This window comes from Mixophyes fleayi, chromosome 2 (assembly GCF_038048845.1).
Source record: "Mixophyes fleayi isolate aMixFle1 chromosome 2, aMixFle1.hap1, whole genome shotgun sequence".
NCBI lineage: Eukaryota > Metazoa > Chordata > Amphibia > Anura > Limnodynastidae > Mixophyes > Mixophyes fleayi.
The window spans coordinates 182,236,478-182,255,335 of record NC_134403.1 but is presented as its reverse complement, the minus strand read 5'-3'; the positions used below and the strand labels follow the sequence as shown (position 1 = coordinate 182,255,335).

At 40.6% G+C, this 18,858-nt stretch overlaps 9 non-coding genes across 9 annotated transcripts; all 9 read right to left on the bottom strand.

Moving 5' to 3' along the window:
* Window positions 1-339: 339 nt before the first annotated feature.
* On the bottom strand, window positions 340-557 carry LOC142142179 (small nucleolar RNA U3). Its single transcript, XR_012689108.1, has one exon. It is a non-coding gene; the product is annotated as a small nucleolar RNA U3 (small nucleolar RNA).
* Window positions 558-2,517: 1,960 nt separating this feature from the next.
* On the bottom strand, window positions 2,518-2,735 carry LOC142142127 (small nucleolar RNA U3). Its single transcript, XR_012689064.1, has one exon. It is a non-coding gene; the product is annotated as a small nucleolar RNA U3 (small nucleolar RNA).
* Window positions 2,736-4,695: 1,960 nt separating this feature from the next.
* Window positions 4,696-4,913, bottom strand: LOC142142126 (small nucleolar RNA U3). The gene has a single exon (XR_012689063.1). It is a non-coding gene; the product is annotated as a small nucleolar RNA U3 (small nucleolar RNA).
* Window positions 4,914-6,873: 1,960 nt separating this feature from the next.
* On the bottom strand, window positions 6,874-7,091 carry LOC142142158 (small nucleolar RNA U3). The gene has a single exon (XR_012689089.1). It is a non-coding gene; the product is annotated as a small nucleolar RNA U3 (small nucleolar RNA).
* A 1,960-nt stretch (window positions 7,092-9,051) lies between these two features.
* LOC142142079 (small nucleolar RNA U3) lies at window positions 9,052-9,269 on the bottom strand. The gene has a single exon (XR_012689020.1). It is a non-coding gene; the product is annotated as a small nucleolar RNA U3 (small nucleolar RNA).
* A 1,960-nt stretch (window positions 9,270-11,229) lies between these two features.
* On the bottom strand, window positions 11,230-11,447 carry LOC142142219 (small nucleolar RNA U3). Its single transcript, XR_012689145.1, has one exon. It is a non-coding gene; the product is annotated as a small nucleolar RNA U3 (small nucleolar RNA).
* Window positions 11,448-13,407: 1,960 nt separating this feature from the next.
* LOC142142187 (small nucleolar RNA U3) lies at window positions 13,408-13,625 on the bottom strand. The gene has a single exon (XR_012689116.1). It is a non-coding gene; the product is annotated as a small nucleolar RNA U3 (small nucleolar RNA).
* A 1,960-nt stretch (window positions 13,626-15,585) lies between these two features.
* Window positions 15,586-15,803, bottom strand: LOC142142157 (small nucleolar RNA U3). The gene has a single exon (XR_012689088.1). It is a non-coding gene; the product is annotated as a small nucleolar RNA U3 (small nucleolar RNA).
* Window positions 15,804-17,763: 1,960 nt separating this feature from the next.
* LOC142142078 (small nucleolar RNA U3) lies at window positions 17,764-17,981 on the bottom strand. The gene has a single exon (XR_012689019.1). It is a non-coding gene; the product is annotated as a small nucleolar RNA U3 (small nucleolar RNA).
* Window positions 17,982-18,858: the final 877 nt, after the last annotated feature.

Sequence of the window (18,858 nt, the reverse complement as noted above, 5' to 3'; positions counted from 1 at the left end):
ATGGCCCCAGTCTAATGGACAGGCTATTACAAAAATATGCTGTAAAAGAAATATTGGAAAAAGCATGGTCCTCGTCTTACTCTATCAACAAGGTTTCCCATTCCTCAATGATTTTTAGATATCTTTGGCTCACTACAACAGAAGCACATAACCCAGGTTCTCTCAGCTGCACCAATCTCAGGCCAGATGACCAAAGTAGCTTGTCCTTATTAAGAAAACCATTTCTAATATCATAAGACAGAACTTTACAAAAACAACAGCAAAGCAAATCCAGTTATACTGAAATCTCATCTTAAGTTCTTTCATAACATTCTCTGTTGTTGACAATTCAGAAACCCAACCACTCAGCTGGTGATTTTACTCCTCTACTCTTCCACAAAGGAAAAGAGAAACAGTCATCAAAAGCAGATAGTAGCTACCATAAAGCAGCACTACAAGCTCACTTCACACTCAAGAGAAATCATTAAAACTCTTCCTCATGGTTGGTGAGTCTGTACACTTTAGAGCACATTTCCAAATGTATAAACTATAGAAATGATCCCTGAAAGTATAGTCTTAACAAACTACTCTTCCATTAAGACACCAGCTGACATGGCAGCCTTTTTAATATTATAGCGATTTTTAACGTTTTTTCGTGTTGAATTTCTAGTTTTATATTTTGGATGGTGATAAAGAATACTGCATTTATATTTAGAACCAACAATGTTCTCAACTGAATTTAATGAATATTTTGTTCTACTTTTGAGCACTCATTTGCTTATTTGTCATGGTGAAGTTGGAAGGGGATTTAGCTACTATCTTACAGACATGAAGTGCAGGGAGCCTATGCGGTCCTTCCATAGATGGCCACATGGCATACTACTCACAGTGGTCGCATAATCTATTCAGCTGTAGTACAATATTCTATGAATGAATGATGTGGCCGCCTATGCACAGACTACATATGGTGTCTACCATGGCAGCCCCCCACACACACACACTGGGTAAACACAAAACAAAAACAAAAAAGTTAAAATAAAACTTGAAGAAGCAAAAAAAATATAAAAAAGTTGGTGATCTGCAGTGCAGCCCGGGCAGGGGCAGGCTGGGTTCGGGGGCCGGGAGGCATCTCCCCCTTGGGTCGGTCCCATAGAGGGCTACTTTGGGCTGGGTCACTGGGCCACCTGCATTTTTTTCCTTTAAAAGGTTCCTAATTGGCTGCTGAATCGAGTCTTGTCCCCTGAGCTAAAATTTGCCAGCCCTCCCCTGGGCCCGGGCCCCCTGGCATGCCAGGGCCCTGGTAGTTAGTACCCTACCCCCCATCAGCATCCCTGGTCATATCTTGTTCCTAATGTCTTGACTTGTACCAGAAAGTATGAATGATTATGTTTTACGGTGTATTGTGCTTACAGCTTTGCTGCAACGTAATACATTTGAACGTAATGTATTGTATGTTTTCTGTACCTTTATCAAAATAAAGATACATATTCAATCAAAAATTGTAAATCAATATTTGGCAGGTGTGGGTCTCAAATTGTTTAAAATTATCCAAAAACAAATTCCGGTACAATTACAATGAAATACAGATCCGAATTAAAATAGTAAGCACTAAAAACATTCATAATGGGAAAGAAAACTATGTATGGGCTGGAAGCTTGTGAGAAGGGCCCTTTAACCTCTCATACAAGTAACGCCATCATACTCCCAACAAGCAGAGGCGCGCAAACAATGCAACATAAAATGTTTTGATAACCTAATACCAACAAATTGCTTCCCCAGTTACATTTTTTTTTATTTTTTTTATTTCCTCTTATATATTGAAAGCCTGGGATCATGCTTTCGGGTCACTGAGCGCAAAAAATGTGTAAAAACACAAAAAAGTGCACAGGGTGCGGAACATCAAGCCCTCCTTAAAAGTGGAAGGTCCCCTTTATATCCAACACCAAAAGGGGTCTTTTGGCCCCCCTTCACCGCAAAGCTCGGTGGTGTCCCTTTAGCCCTGGGTTTTGTCGAAGGTTTCCCCAGGGCAACTGAACTTTTGCCGCCCCCTTGAAAAGGGGAACCTCAGGCCACACCTCTACCCTAGATTGTGGTGAGGAGTTCATAGGGTCATCTGCACCCACCAATCTGTAAAATTCAAAAACAACAGTTGAGGTGACAAACCAAAGAGATGAATAAATAAGTAAGTGCAGAGCAAGTATGGCCCCAGTCTAATGGACAGGCTATTACAAAAATATGCTGTAAAAGAAATATTGGAAAAAGCATGGTCCTCGTCTTACTCTATCAACAAGGTTTCCCATTCCTCAATGATTTTTAGATATCTTTGGCTCACTACAACAGAAGCACATAACCCAGGTTCTCTCAGCTGCACCAATCTCAGGCCAGATGACCAAAGTAGCTTGTCCTTATTAAGAAAACCATTTCTAATATCATAAGACAGAACTTTACAAAAACAACAGCAAAGCAAATCCAGTTATACTGAAATCTCATCTTAAGTTCTTTCATAACATTCTCTGTTGTTGACAATTCAGAAACCCAACCACTCAGCTGGTGATTTCACTCCTCTACTCTTCCACAAAGGAAAAGAGAAACAGTCATCAAAAGCAGATAGTAGCTACCATAAAGCAGCACTACAAGCTCACTTCACACTCAAGAGAAATCATTAAAACTCTTCCTCATGGTTGGTGAGTCTGTACACTTTAGAGCACATTTCCAAATGTATAAACTATAGAAATGATCCCTGAAAGTATAGTCTTAACAAACTACTCTTCCATTAAGACACCAGCTGACATGGCAGCCTTTTTAATATTATAGCGATTTTTAACGTTTTTTCGTGTTGAATTTCTAGTTTTATATTTTGGATGGTGATAAAGAATACTGCATTTATATTTAGAACCAACAATGTTCTCAACTGAATTTAATGAATATTTTGTTCTACTTTTGAGCACTCATTTGCTTATTTGTCATGGTGAAGTTGGAAGGGGATTTAGCTACTATCTTACAGACATGAAGTGCAGGGAGCCTATGCGGTCCTTCCATAGATGGCCACATGGCATACTACTCACAGTGGTCGCATAATCTATTCAGCTGTAGTACAATATTCTATGAATGAATGATGTGGCCGCCTATGCACAGACTACATATGGTGTCTACCATGGCAGCCCCCCACACACACACACTGGGTAAACACAAAACAAAAACAAAAAAGTTAAAATAAAACTTGAAGAAGCAAAAAAAATATAAAAAAGTTGGTGATCTGCAGTGCAGCCCGGGCAGGGGCAGGCTGGGTTCGGGGGCCGGGAGGCATCTCCCCCTTGGGTCGGTCCCATAGAGGGCTACTTTGGGCTGGGTCACTGGGCCACCTGCATTTTTTTCCTTTAAAAGGTTCCTAATTGGCTGCTGAATCGAGTCTTGTCCCCTGAGCTAAAATTTGCCAGCCCTCCCCTGGGCCCGGGCCCCCTGGCATGCCAGGGCCCTGGTAGTTAGTACCCTACCCCCCATCAGCATCCCTGGTCATATCTTGTTCCTAATGTCTTGACTTGTACCAGAAAGTATGAATGATTATGTTTTACGGTGTATTGTGCTTACAGCTTCGCTGCAACGTAATACATTTGAACGTAATGTATTGTATGTTTTCTGTACCTTTATCAAAATAAAGATACATATTCAATCAAAAATTGTAAATCAATATTTGGCAGGTGTGGGTCTCAAATTGTTTAAAATTATCCAAAAACAAATTCCGGTACAATTACAATGAAATACAGATCCGAATTAAAATAGTAAGCACTAAAAACATTCATAATGGGAAAGAAAACTATGTATGGGCTGGAAGCTTGTGAGAAGGGCCCTTTAACCTCTCATACAAGTAACGCCATCATACTCCCAACAAGCAGAGGCGCGCAAACAATGCAACATAAAATGTTTTGATAACCTAATACCAACAAATTGCTTCCCCAGTTACATTTTTTTTTATTTTTTTTATTTCCTCTTATATATTGAAAGCCTGGGATCATGCTTTCGGGTCACTGAGCGCAAAAAATGTGTAAAAACACAAAAAAGTGCACAGGGTGCGGAACATCAAGCCCTCCTTAAAAGTGGAAGGTCCCCTTTATATCCAACACCAAAAGGGGTCTTTTGGCCCCCCTTCACCGCAAAGCTCGGTGGTGTCCCTTTAGCCCTGGGTTTTGTCGAAGGTTTCCCCAGGGCAACTGAACTTTTGCCGCCCCCTTGAAAAGGGGAACCTCAGGCCACACCTCTACCCTAGATTGTGGTGAGGAGCTCATAGGGTCATCTGCACCCACCAATCTGTAAAATTCAAAAACAACAGTTGAGGTGACAAACCAAAGAGATGAATAAATAAGTAAGTGCAGAGCAAGTATGGCCCCAGTCTAATGGACAGGCTATTACAAAAATATGCTGTAAAAGAAATATTGGAAAAAGCATGGTCCTCATCTTACTCTATCAACAAGGTTTCCCATTCCTCAATGATTTTTAGATATCTTTGGCTCACTACAACAGAAGCACATAACCCAGGTTCTCTCAGCTGCACCAATCTCAGGCCAGATGACCAAAGTAGCTTGTCCTTATTAAGAAAACCATTTCTAATATCATAAGACAGAACTTTACAAAAACAACAGCAAAGCAAATCCAGTTATACTGAAATCTCATCTTAAGTTCTTTCATAACATTCTCTGTTGTTGACAATTCAGAAACCCAACCACTCAGCTGGTGATTTCACTCCTCTACTCTTCCACAAAGGAAAAGAGAAACAGTCATCAAAAGCAGATAGTAGCTACCATAAAGCAGCACTACAAGCTCACTTCACACTCAAGAGAAATCATTAAAACTCTTCCTCATGGTTGGTGAGTCTGTACACTTTAGAGCACATTTCCAAATGTATAAACTATAGAAATGATCCCTGAAAGTATAGTCTTAACAAACTACTCTTCCATTAAGACACCAGCTGACATGGCAGCCTTTTTAATATTATAGCGATTTTTAACGTTTTTTCGTGTTGAATTTCTAGTTTTATATTTTGGATGGTGATAAAGAATACTGCATTTATATTTAGAACCAACAATGTTCTCAACTGAATTTAATGAATATTTTGTTCTACTTTTGAGCACTCATTTGCTTATTTGTCATGGTGAAGTTGGAAGGGGATTTAGCTACTATCTTACAGACATGAAGTGCAGGGAGCCTATGCGGTCCTTCCATAGATGGCCACATGGCATACTACTCACAGTGGTCGCATAATCTATTCAGCTGTAGTACAATATTCTATGAATGAATGATGTGGCCGCCTATGCACAGACTACATATGGTGTCTACCATGGCAGCCCCCCACACACACACACTGGGTAAACACAAAACAAAAACAAAAAAGTTAAAATAAAACTTGAAGAAGCAAAAAAAATATAAAAAAGTTGGTGATCTGCAGTGCAGCCCGGGCAGGGGCAGGCTGGGTTCGGGGGCCGGGAGGCATCTCCCCCTTGGGTCGGTCCCATAGAGGGCTACTTTGGGCTGGGTCACTGGGCCACCTGCATTTTTTTCCTTTAAAAGGTTCCTAATTGGCTGCTGAATCGAGTCTTGTCCCCTGAGCTAAAATTTGCCAGCCCTCCCCTGGGCCCGGGCCCCCTGGCATGCCAGGGCCCTGGTAGTTAGTACCCTACCCCCCATCAGCATCCCTGGTCATATCTTGTTCCTAATGTCTTGAATTGTACCAGAAAGTATGAATGATTATGTTTTACGGTGTATTGTGCTTACAGCTTCGCTGCAACGTAATACATTTGAACGTAATGTATTGTATGTTTTCTGTACCTTTATACAAAATAAAGATACATATTCAATCAAAAATTGTAAATTAATATTTGGCAGGTGTGGGTCTCAAATTGTTTGAAATTATCCAAAAACAAATTCCGGTACAATTACAATGAAATACAGATCCGAATTAAAATAGTAAGCACTAAAAACATTCATAATGGGAAAGAAAACTATGTATGGGCTGGAAGCTTGTGAGAAGGGCCCTTTAACCTCTCATACAAGTAACGCCATCATACTCCCAACAAGCAGAGGCGCGCAAACAATGCAACATAAAATGTTTTGATAACCTAATACCAACAAATTGCTTCCCCAGTTACATTTTTTTTTATTTTTTTATTTCCTCTTATATATTGAAAGCCTGGGATCATGCTTTCGGGTCACTGAGCGCAAAAAATGTGTAAAAACACAAAAAAGTGCACAGGGTGCTGAACATCAAGCCCTCCTTAAAAGTGGAAGGTCCCCTTTATCTCCAACACCAAAAGGGGTCTTGTGGCCCCCCTTCACCGCAAAGCTCGGTGGTGTCCCTTTAGCCCTGGGTTTTGTCGAAGGTTTCCCCAGGGCAACTGAACTTTTGCCGCCCCCTTGAAAAGGGGAACCTCAGGCCACACCTTTACCCTAGATTGTGGTGAGGAGCTCATAGGGTCATCTGCACCCACCAATCTGTAAAATTCAAAAACAACAGTTGAGGTGACAAACCAAAGAGATGAATAAATAAGTAAGTGCAGAGCAAGTATAGCCCCAGTCTAATGGACAGGCTATTACAAAAATATGCTGTAAAAGAAATATTGGAAAAAACATGGTCCTCGTCTTACTCTATCAACAAGGTTTCCCATTCCTCAATGATTTTTAGATATCTTTGGCTCACTACAACAGAAGCACATAACCCAGGTTCTCTCAGCTGCACCAATCTCAGGCCAGATGACCAAAGTAGCTTGTCCTTATTAAGAAAACCATTTCTAATATCATAAGACAGAACTTTACAAAAACAACAGCAAAGCAAATCCAGTTATAATGAAATCTCATCTTATGTTCTTTCATAACATTCTCTGTTGTTGACAATTCAGAAAACCAACCACTCAGCTGGTGATTTCACTCCTCTACTCTTCCACAAAGGAAAAGAGAAACAGTCATCAAAAGCAGATAGTAGCTACCATAAAGCAGCACTACAAGCTCACTTCACACTCAAGAGAAATCATTAAAACTCTTCCTCATGGTTGGTGAGTCTGTACACTTTAGAGCACATTTCCAAATGTATAAACTATAGAAATGATCTCTGAAAGTATAGTCTTAACAAACTACTCTTCCATTAAGACACCAGCTGACATGGCAGCCTTTTTAATATTATAGCGATTTTTAACGTTTTTCGTGTTGAATTTCTAGTTTTATATTTTGGATGGTGATAAAGAATACTGCATTTATATTTAGAACCAACAATGTTCTCAACTGAATTTAATGAATATTTTGTTCTACTTTTGAGCACTCATTTGCTTATTTGTCATGGTGAAGTTGGAAGGAGATTTAGCTACTATCTTACAGACATGAAGTGCAGGGAGCCTATGCGGTCCTTCCATAGATGGCCACATGGCATACTACTCACAGTGGTCGCATAATCTATTCAGCTGTAGTACAATATTCTATGAATGAATGATGTGGCCGCCTATGCACAGACTACATATGGTGTCTACCATGGCAGCCCCCCACACACACACACTGGGTAAACACAAAACAAAAACAAAAAAGTTAAAATAAAACTTGAAGAAGCAAAAAAAATATAAAAAAGTTGGTGATCTGCAGTGCAGCCCGGGCAGGGGCAGGCTGGGTTCGGGGGCCGGGAGGCATCTCCCCCTTGGGTCGGTCCCATAGAGGGCTACTTTGGGCTGGGTCACTGGGCCACCTGCATTTTTTTCCTTTAAAAGGTTCCTAATTGGCTGCTGAATCGAGTCTTGTCCCCTGAGCTAAAATTTGCCAGCCCTCCCCTGGGCCCGGGCCCCCTGGCATGCCAGGGCCCTGGTAGTTAGTACCCTACCCCCCATCAGCATCCCTGGTCATATCTTGTTCCTAATGTCTTGAATTGTACCAGAAAGTATGAATGATTATGTTTTACGGTGTATTGTGCTTACAGCTTTGCTGCAACGTAATACATTTGAACGTAATGTATTGTATGTTTTCTGTACCTTTATACAAAATAAAGATACATATTCAATCAAAAATTGTAAATCAATATTTGGCAGGTGTGGGTCTCAAATTGTTTGAAATTATCCAAAAACAAATTCCGGTACAATTACAATGAAATACAGATCCGAATTAAAATAGTAAGCACTAAAAACATTCATAATGGGAAAGAAAACTATGTATGGGCTGGAAGCTTGTGAGAAGGGCCCTTTAATCTCTCATACAAGTAACGCCATCATACTCCCAACAAGCAGAGGCGCGCAAACAATGCAACATAAAATGTTTTGATAACCTAATACCAACAAATTGCTTCCCCAGTTACATTTTTTTTTATTTTTTTTATTTCCTCTTATATATTGAAAGCCTGGGATCATGCTTTCGGGTCACTGAGCGCAAAAAATGTGTAAAAACACAAAAAAGTGCACAGGGTGCGGAACATCAAGCCCTCCTTAAAAGTGGAAGGTCCCCTTTATCTCCAACACCAAAAGGGGTCTTTTGGCCCCCCTTCACCGCAAAGCTCGGTGGTGTCCCTTTAGCCCTGGGTTTTGTCGAAGGTTTCCCCAGGGCAACTGAACTTTTGCCGCCCCCTTGAAAAGGGGAACCTCAGGCCACACCTTTACCCTAGATTGTGGTGAGGAGCTCATAGGGTCATCTGCACCCACCAATCTGTAAAATTCAAAAACAACAGTTGAGGTGACAAACCAAAGAGATGAATAAATAAGTAAGTGCAGAGCAAGTATAGCCCCAGTCTAATGGACAGGCTATTACAAAAATATGCTGTAAAAGAAATATTGGAAAAAACATGGTCCTCGTCTTACTCTATCAACAAGGTTTCCCATTCCTCAATGATTTTTAGATATCTTTGGCTCACTACAACAGAAGCACATAACCCAGGTTCTCTCAGCTGCACCAATCTCAGGCCAGATGACCAAAGTAGCTTGTCCTTATTAAGAAAACCATTTCTAATATCATAAGACAGAACTTTACAAAAACAACAGCAAAGCAAATCCAGTTATAATGAAATCTCATCTTATGTTCTTTCATAACATTCTCTGTTGTTGACAATTCAGAAAACCAACCACTCAGCTGGTGATTTCACTCCTCTACTCTTCCACAAAGGAAAAGAGAAACAGTCATCAAAAGCAGATAGTAGCTACCATAAAGCAGCACTACAAGCTCACTTCACACTCAAGAGAAATCATTAAAACTCTTCCTCATGGTTGGTGAGTCTGTACACTTTAGAGCACATTTCCAAATGTATAAACTATAGAAATGATTCCTGAAAGTATAGTCTTAACAAACTACTCTTCCATTAAGACACCAGCTGACATGGCAGCCTTTTTAATATTATAGCGATTTTTAACGTTTTTCGTGTTGAATTTCTAGTTTTATATTTTGGATGGTGATAAAGAATATTGCATTTATATTTAGAACCAACAATGTTCTCAACTGAATTTAATGAATATTTTGTTCTACTTTTGAGCATTCATTTGCTTATTTGTCATGGTGAAGTTGGAAGGGGATTTAGCTACTATCTTACAGACATGAAGTGCAGGGAGCCTATGCGGTCCTTCCATAGATGGCCACATGGCATACTACTCACAGTGGTCGCATAATCTATTCAGCTGTAGTACAATATTCTATGAATGAATGATGTGGCCGCCTATGCACAGACTACATATGGTGTCTACCATGGCAGCCCCCCCCACACACACACTGGGTAAACACAAAACAAAAACAAAAAAGTTAAAATAAAACTTGAAGAAGCAAAAAAAATATAAAAAAGTTGGTGATCTGCAGTGCAGCCCAGGCAGGGGCAGGCTGGGTTCGGGGGCCGGGAGGCATCTCCCCCTTGGGTCGGTCCCATAGAGGGCTACTTTGGGCTGGGTCACTGGGCCACCTGCATTTTTTTCCTTTAAAAGGTTCCTAATTGGCTGCTGAATCGAGTCTTGTCCCCTGAGCTAAAATTTGCCAGCCCTCCCATGGGCCCGGGCCCCCTGGCATGCCAGGGCCCTGGTAGTTAGTACCCTACCCCCCATCAGCATCCCTGGTCATATCTTGTTCCTAATGTCTTGAATTGTACCAGAAAGTATGAATGATTATGTTTTACGGTGTATTGTGCTTACAGCTTCGCTGCAACGTAATACATTTGAACGTAATGTATTGTATGTTTTCTGTACCTTTATACAAAATAAAGATACATATTCAATCAAAAATTGTAAATCAATATTTGGCAGGTGTGGGTCTCAAATTGTTTGAAATTATCCAAAAACAAATTCCGGTACAATTACAATGAAATACAGATCCGAATTAAAATAGTAAGCACTAAAAACATTCATAATGGGAAAGAAAACTATGTATGGGCTGGAAGCTTGTGAGAAGGGCCCTTTAACCTCTCATACAAGTAACGCCATCATACTCCCAACAAGCAGAGGCGCGCAAACAATGCAACATAAAATGTTTTGATAACCTAATACCAACAAATTGCTTCCCCAGTTACATTTTTTTTTATTTTTTTTATTTCCTCTTATATATTGAAAGCCTGGGATCATGCTTTCGGGTCACTGAGCGCAAAAAATGTGTAAAAACACAAAAAAGTGCACAGGGTGCGGAACATCAAGCCCTCCTTAAAAGTGGAAGGTCCCCTTTATCTCCAACACCAAAAGGGGTCTTTTGGCCCCCCTTCACCGCAAAGCTCGGTGGTGTCCCTTTAGCCCTGGGTTTTGTCGAAGGTTTCCCCAGGGCAACTGAACTTTTGCCGCCCCCTTGAAAAGGGGAACCTCAGGCCACACCTCTACCCTAGATTGTGGTGAGGAGCTCATAGGGTCATCTGCACCCACCAATCTGTAAAATTCAAAAACAACAGTTGAGGTGACAAACCAAAGAGATGAATAAATAAGTAAGTGCAGAGCAAGTATGGCCCCAGTCTAATGGACAGGCTATTACAAAAATATGCTGTAAAAGAAATATTGGAAAAAGCATGGTCCTCGTCTTACTCTATCAACAAGGTTTCCCATTCCTCAATGATTTTTAGATATCTTTGGCTCACTACAACAGAAGCACATAACCCAGGTTCTCTCAGCTGCACCAATCTCAGGCCAGATGACCAAAGTAGCTTGTCCTTATTAAGAAAACCATTTCTAATATCATAAGACAGAACTTTACAAAAACAACAGCAAAGCAAATTCAGCTATACTGAAATCTTGTCTTAAGTTCTTTCATAACATTCTCTTTTGTTGACAATTCAGAAACCCAACCACTCAGCTGGTGATTTCACTCCTCTACTCTTCCACAAAGGAAAAGAGAAACAGTTATCAAAAGCAGATAGTAGCTACCATAAAGCAGCACTACAAGCTCACTTCACACTCAAGAGAAATCATTAAAACTCTTCCTCATGGTTGGTGAGTCTGTACACTTTAGAGCACATTTCCAAATGTATAAACTATAGAAATGATGCCTGAAAGTATAGTCTTAACAAACTACTCTTCCATTAAGACACCAGCTGACATGGCAGCCTTTTTAATATTATAGCGATTTTTAACGTTTTTCGTGTTGAATTTCTAGTTTTATTTTTTGGATGGTGATAAAGAATACTGCATTTATATTTAGAACCAACAATGTTCTCAACTGAATTTAATGAATATTTTGTTCTACTTTTGAGCACTCATTTGCTTATTTGTCATGGTGAAGTCGGAAGGGGATTTAGCTACTATCTTACAGACATGAAGTGCAGGGAGCCTATGCGGTCCTTCCATAGATGGCCACATGGCATACTACTCACAGTGGTCGCATAATCTATTCAGCTGTAGTACAATATTCTATGAATGAATGATGTGGCCGCCTATGCACAGACTACATATGGTGTCTACCATGGCAGCCCCCCACACACACACACTGGGTAAACACAAAACAAAAACAAAAAAGTTAAAATAAAACTTGAAGAAGCAAAAAAAATATAAAAAAGTTGGTGATCTGCAGTGCAGCCCGGGCAGGGGCAGGCTGGGTTCGGGGGCCGGGAGGCATCTCCCCCTTGGGTCGGTCCCATAGAGGGCTACTTTGGGCTGGGTCACTGGGCCACCTGCATTTTTTTCCTTTAAAAGGTTCCTAATTGGCTGCTGAATCGAGTCTTGTCCCCTGAGCTAAAATTTGCCAGCCCTCCCCTGGGCCCGGGCCCCCTGGCATGCCAGGGCCCTGGTAGTTAGTACCCTACCCCCCATCAGCATCCCTGGTCATATCTTGTTCCTAATGTCTTGAATTGTACCAGAAAGTATGAATGATTATGTTTTACGGTGTATTGTGCTTACAGCTTCGCTGCAACGTAATACATTTGAACGTAATGTATTGTATGTTTTCTGTACCTTTATACAAAATAAAGATACATATTCAATCAAAAATTGTAAATCAATATTTGGCAGGTGTGGGTCTCAAATTGTTTGAAATTATCCAAAAACAAATTCCGGTACAATTACAATGAAATACAGATCCGAATTAAAATAGTAAGCACTAAAAACATTCATAATGGGAAAGAAAACTATGTATGGGCTGGAAGCTTGTGAGAAGGGCCCTTTAACCTCTCATACAAGTAACGCCATCATACTCCCAACAAGCAGAGGCGCGCAAACAATGCAACATAAAATGTTTTGATAACCTAATACCAACAAATTGCTTCCCCAGTTACATTTTTTTTTATTTTTTTTATTTCCTCTTATATATTGAAAGCCTGGGATCATGCTTTCGGGTCACTGAGCGCAAAAAATGTGTAAAAACACAAAAAAGTGCACAGGGTGCGGAACATCAAGCCCTCCTTAAAAGTGGAAGGTCCCCTTTATCTCCAACACCAAAAGGGGTCTTTTGGCCCCCCTTCACCGCAAAGCTCGGTGGTGTCCCTTTAGCCCTGGGTTTTGTCGAAGGTTTCCCCAGGGCAACTGAACTTTTGCCGCCCCCTTGAAAAGGGGAACCTCAGGCCACACCTCTACCCTCGATTGTGGTGAGTAGCTCATAGGGTCATCTGCACCCACCAATCTGTAAAATTCAAAAACAACAGTTGAGGTGACAAACCAAAGAGATGAATAAATAAGTAAGTGCAGAGCAAGTATGGCCCCAGTCTAATGGACAGGCTATTACAAAAATATGCTGTAAAAGAAATATTGGAAAAAGCATGGTCCTCGTCTTACTCTATCAACAAGGTTTCCCATTCCTCAATGATTTTTAGATATCTTTGGCTCACTACAACAGAAGCACATAACCCAGGTTCTCTCAGCTGCACCAATCTCAGGCCAGATGACCAAAGTAGCTTGTCCTTATTAAGAAAACCATTTCTAATATCATAAGACAGAACTTTACAAAAACAACAGCAAAGCAAATTCAGCTATACTGAAATCTTGTCTTAAGTTCTTTCATAACATTCTCTTTTGTTGACAATTCAGAAACCCAACCACTCAGCTGGTGATTTCACTCCTCTACTCTTCCACAAAGGAAAAGAGAAACAGTCATCAAAAGCAGATAGTAGCTACCATAAAGCAGCACTACAAGCTCACTTCACACTCAAGAGAAATCATTAAAACTCTTCCTCATGGTTGGTGAGTCTGTACACTTTAGAGCACATTTCCAAATGTATAAACTATAGAAATGATGCCTGAAAGTATAGTCTTAACAAACTACTCTTCCATTAAGACACCAGCTGACATGGCAGCCTTTTTAATATTATAGCGATTTTTAACGTTTTTCGTGTTGAATTTCTAGTTTTATATTTTGGATGGTGATAAAGAATACTGCATTTATATTTAGAACCAACAATGTTCTCAACTGAATTTAATGAATATTTTGTTCTACTTTTGAGCACTCATTTGCTTATTTGTCATGGTGAAGTTGGAAGGGGATTTAGCTACTATCTTACAGACATGAAGTGCAGGGAGCCTATGCGGTCCTTCCATAGATGGCCACATGGCATACTACTCACAGTGGTCGCATAATCTATTCAGCTGTAGTACAATATTCTATGAATGAATGATGTGGCCGCCTATGCACAGACTACATATGGTGTCTACCATGGCAGCCCCCCACACACACACACTGGGTAAACACAAAACAAAAACAAAAAAGTTAAAATAAAACTTGAAGAAGCAAAAAAAATATAAAAAAGTTGGTGATCTGCAGTGCAGCCCGGGCAGGGGCAGGCTGGGTTCGGGGGCCGGGAGGCATCTCCCCCTTGGGTCGGTCCCATAGAGGGCTACTTTGGGCTGGGTCACTGGGCCACCTGCATTTTTTTCCTTTAAAAAGTTCCTAATTGGCTGCTGAATCGAGTCTTGTCCCCTGAGCTAAAATTTGCCAGCCCTCCCCTGGGCCCGGGCCCCCTGGCATGCCAGGGCCCTGGTAGTTAGTACCCTACCCCCCATCAGCATCCCTGGTCATATCTTGTTCCTAATGTCTTGAATTGTACCAGAAAGTATGAATGATTATGTTTTACGGTGTATTGTGCTTACAGCTTCGCTGCAACGTAATACATTTGAACGTAATGTATTGTATGTTTTCTGTACCTTTATACAAAATAAAGATACATATTCAATCAAAAATTGTAAATTAATATTTGGCAGGTGTGGGTCTCAAATTGTTTGAAATTATCCAAAAACAAATTCCGGTACAATTACAATGAAATACAGATCCGAATTAAAATAGTAAGCACTAAAAACATTCATAATGGGAAAGAAAACTATGTATGGGCTGGAAGCTTGTGAGAAGGGCCCTTTAACCTCTCATACAAGTAACGCCATCATACTCCCAACAAGCAGAGGCGCGCAAACAATGCAACATAAAATGTTTTGATAACCTAATACCAACAAATTGCTTCCCCAGTTACATTTTTTTTTATTTTTTTTATTTCCTCTTATATATTGAAAGCCTGGGATCATGCTTTCGGGTCACTGAGCGCAAAAAATGTGTAAAAACACAAAAAAGTGCACAGGGTGCTGAACATCAAGCCCTCCTTAAAAGTGGAAGGTCCCCTTTATCTCCAACACCAAAAGGGGTCTTGTGGCCCCCCTTCACCGCAAAGCTCGGTGGTGTCCCTTTAGCCCTGGGTTTTGTCGAAGGTTTCCCCAGGGCAACTGAACTTTTGCCGCCCCCTTGAAAAGGGGAACCTCAGGCCACACCTTTACCCTAGATTGTGGTGAGGAGCTCATAGGGTCATCTGCACCCACCAATCTGTAAAATTCAAAAACAACAGTTGAGGTGACAAACCAAAGAGATGAATAAATAAGTAAGTGCAGAGCAAGTATAGCCCCAGTCTAATGGACAGGCTATTACAAAAATATGCTGTAAAAGAAATATTGGAAAAAACATGGTCCTCGTCTTACTCTATCAACAAGGTTTCCCATTCCTCAATGATTTTTAGATATCTTTGGCTCACTACAACAGAAGCACATAACCCAGGTTCTCTCAGCTGCACCAATCTCAGGCCAGATGACCAAAGTAGCTTGTCCTTATTAAGAAAACCATTTCTAATATCATAAGACAGAACTTTACAAAAACAACAGCAAAGCAAATCCAGTTATAATGAAATCTCATCTTATGTTCTTTCATAACATTCTCTGTTGTTGACAATTCAGAAAACCAACCACTCAGCTGGTGATTTCACTCCTCTACTCTTCCACAAAGGAAAAGAGAAACAGTCATCAAAAGCAGATAGTAGCTACCATAAAGCAGCACTACAAGCTCACTTCACACTCAAGAGAAATCATTAAAACTCTTCCTCATGGTTGGTGAGTCTGTACACTTTAGAGCACATTTCCAAATGTATAAACTATAGAAATGATCTCTGAAAGTATAGTCTTAACAAACTACTCTTCCATTAAGACACCAGCTGACATGGCAGCCTTTTTAATATTATAGCGATTTTTAACGTTTTTCGTGTTGAATTTCTAGTTTTATATTTTGGATGGTGATAAAGAATACTGCATTTATATTTAGAACCAACAATGTTCTCAACTGAATTTAATGAATATTTTGTTCTACTTTTGAGCACTCATTTGCTTATTTGTCATGGTGAAGTTGGAAGGAGATTTAGCTACTATCTTACAGACATGAAGTGCAGGGAGCCTATGCGGTCCTTCCATAGATGGCCACATGGCATACTACTCACAGTGGTCGCATAATCTATTCAGCTGTAGTACAATATTCTATGAATGAATGATGTGGCCGCCTATGCACAGACTACATATGGTGTCTACCATGGCAGCCCCCCACACACACACACTGGGTAAACACAAAACAAAAACAAAAAAGTTAAAATAAAACTTGAAGAAGCAAAAAAAATATAAAAAAGTTGGTGATCTGCAGTGCAGCCCGGGCAGGGGCAGGCTGGGTTCGGGGGCCGGGAGGCATCTCCCCCTTGGGTCGGTCCCATAGAGGGCTACTTTGGGCTGGGTCACTGGGCCACCTGCATTTTTTTCCTTTAAAAGGTTCCTAATTGGCTGCTGAATCGAGTCTTGTCCCCTGAGCTAAAATTTGCCAGCCCTCCCCTGGGCCCGGGCCCCCTGGCATGCCAGGGCCCTGGTAGTTAGTACCCTACCCCCCATCAGCATCCCTGGTCATATCTTGTTCCTAATGTCTTGAATTGTACCAGAAAGTATGAATGATTATGTTTTACGGTGTATTGTGCTTACAGCTTTGCTGCAACGTAATACATTTGAACGTAATGTATTGTATGTTTTCTGTACCTTTATACAAAATAAAGATACATATTCAATCAAAAATTGTAAATCAATATTTGGCAGGTGTGGGTCTCAAATTGTTTGAAATTATCCAAAAACAAATTCCGGTACAATTACAATGAAATACAGATCCGAATTAAAATAGTAAGCACTAAAAACATTCATAATGGGAAAGAAAACTATGTATGGGCTGGAAGCTTGTGAGAAGGGCCCTTTAATCTCTCATACAAGTAACGCCATCATACTCCCAACAAGCAGAGGCGCGCAAACAATGCAACATAAAATGTTTTGATAACCTAATACCAACAAATTGCTTCCCCAGTTACATTTTTTTTTATTTTTTTTATTTCCTCTTATATATTGAAAGCCTGGGATCATGCTTTCGGGTCACTGAGCGCAAAAAATGTGTAAAAACACAAAAAAGTGCACAGGGTGCGGAACATCAAGCCCTCCTTAAAAGTGGAAGGTCCCCTTTATCTCCAACACCAAAAGGGGTCTTTTGGCCCCCCTTCACCGCAAAGCTCGGTGGTGTCCCTTTAGCCCTGGGTTTTGTCGAAGGTTTCCCCAGGGCAACTGAACTTTTGCCGCCCCCTTGAAAAGGGGAACCTCAGGCCACACCTTTACCCTAGATTGTGGTGAGGAGCTCATAGGGTCATCTGCACCCACCAATCTGTAAAATTCAAAAACAACAGTTGAGGTGACAAACCAAAGAGATGAATAAATAAGTAAGTGCAGAGCAAGTATAGCCCCAGTCTAATGGACAGGCTATTACAAAAATATGCTGTAAAAGAAATATTGGAAAAAACATGGTCCTCGTCTTACTCTATCAACAAGGTTTCCCATTCCTCAATGATTTTTAGATATCTTTGGCTCACTACAACAGAAGCACATAACCCAGGTTCTCTCAGCTGCACCAATCTCAGGCCAGATGAGCAAAGTAGCTTGTCCTTATTAAGAAAACCATTTCTAATATCATAAGACAGAACTTTACAAAAACAACAGCAAAGCAAATCCAGTTATAATGAAATCTCATCTTATGTTCTTTCATAACATTCTCTGTTGTTGACAATTCAGAAAACCAACCACTCAGCTGGTGATTTCACTCCTCTACTCTTCCACAAAGGAAAAGAGAAACAGTCATCAAAAGCAGATAGTAGCTACCATAAAGCAGCACTACAAGCTCACTTCACACTCAAGAGAAATCATTAAAACTCTTCCTCATGGTTGGTGAGTCTGTACACTTTAGAGCACATTTCCAAATGTATAAACTATAGAAATGATTCCTGAAAGTATAGTCTTAACAAACTACTCTTCCATTAAGACACCAGCTGACATGGCAGCCTTTTTAATATTATAGCGATTTTTAACGTTTTTCGTGTTGAATTTCTAGTTTTATATTTTGGATGGTGATAAAGAATATTGCATTTATATTTAGAACCAACAATGTTCTCAACTGAATTTAATGAATATTTTGTTCTACTTTTGAGCATTCATTTGCTTATTTGTCATGGTGAAGTTGGAAGGGGATTTAGCTACTATCTTACAGACATGAAGTGCAGGGAGCCTATGCGGTCCTTCCATAGATGGCCACATGGCATACTACTCACAGTGGTCGCATAATCTATTCAGCTGTAGTACAATATTCTATGAATGAATGATGTGGCCGCCTATGCACAGACTACATATGGTGTCTACCATGGCAGCCCCCCACACACACACACTGGGTAAACACAAAACAAAAACAAAAAAGTTAAAATAAAACTTGAAGAAGCAAAAAAAATATAAAAAAGTTGGTGATCTGCAGTGCAGCCCAGGCAGGGGCAGGCTGGGTTCGGGGGCCGGGAGGCATCTCCCCCTTGGGTCGGTCCCATAGAGGGCTACTTTGGGCTGGGTCACTGGGCCACCTGCATTTTTTTCCTTTAAAAGGTTCCTAATTGGCTGCTGAATCGAGTCTTGTCCCCTGAGCTAAAATTTGCCAGCCCTCCCATGGGCCCGGGCCCCCTGGCATGCCAGGGCCCTGGTAGTTAGTACCCTACCCCCCATCAGCATCCCTGGTCATATCTTGTTCCTAATGTCTTGAATTGTACCAGAAAGTATGAATGATTATGTTTTACGGTGTATTGTGCTTACAGCTTCGCTGCAACGTAATACATTTGAACGTAATGTATTGTATGTT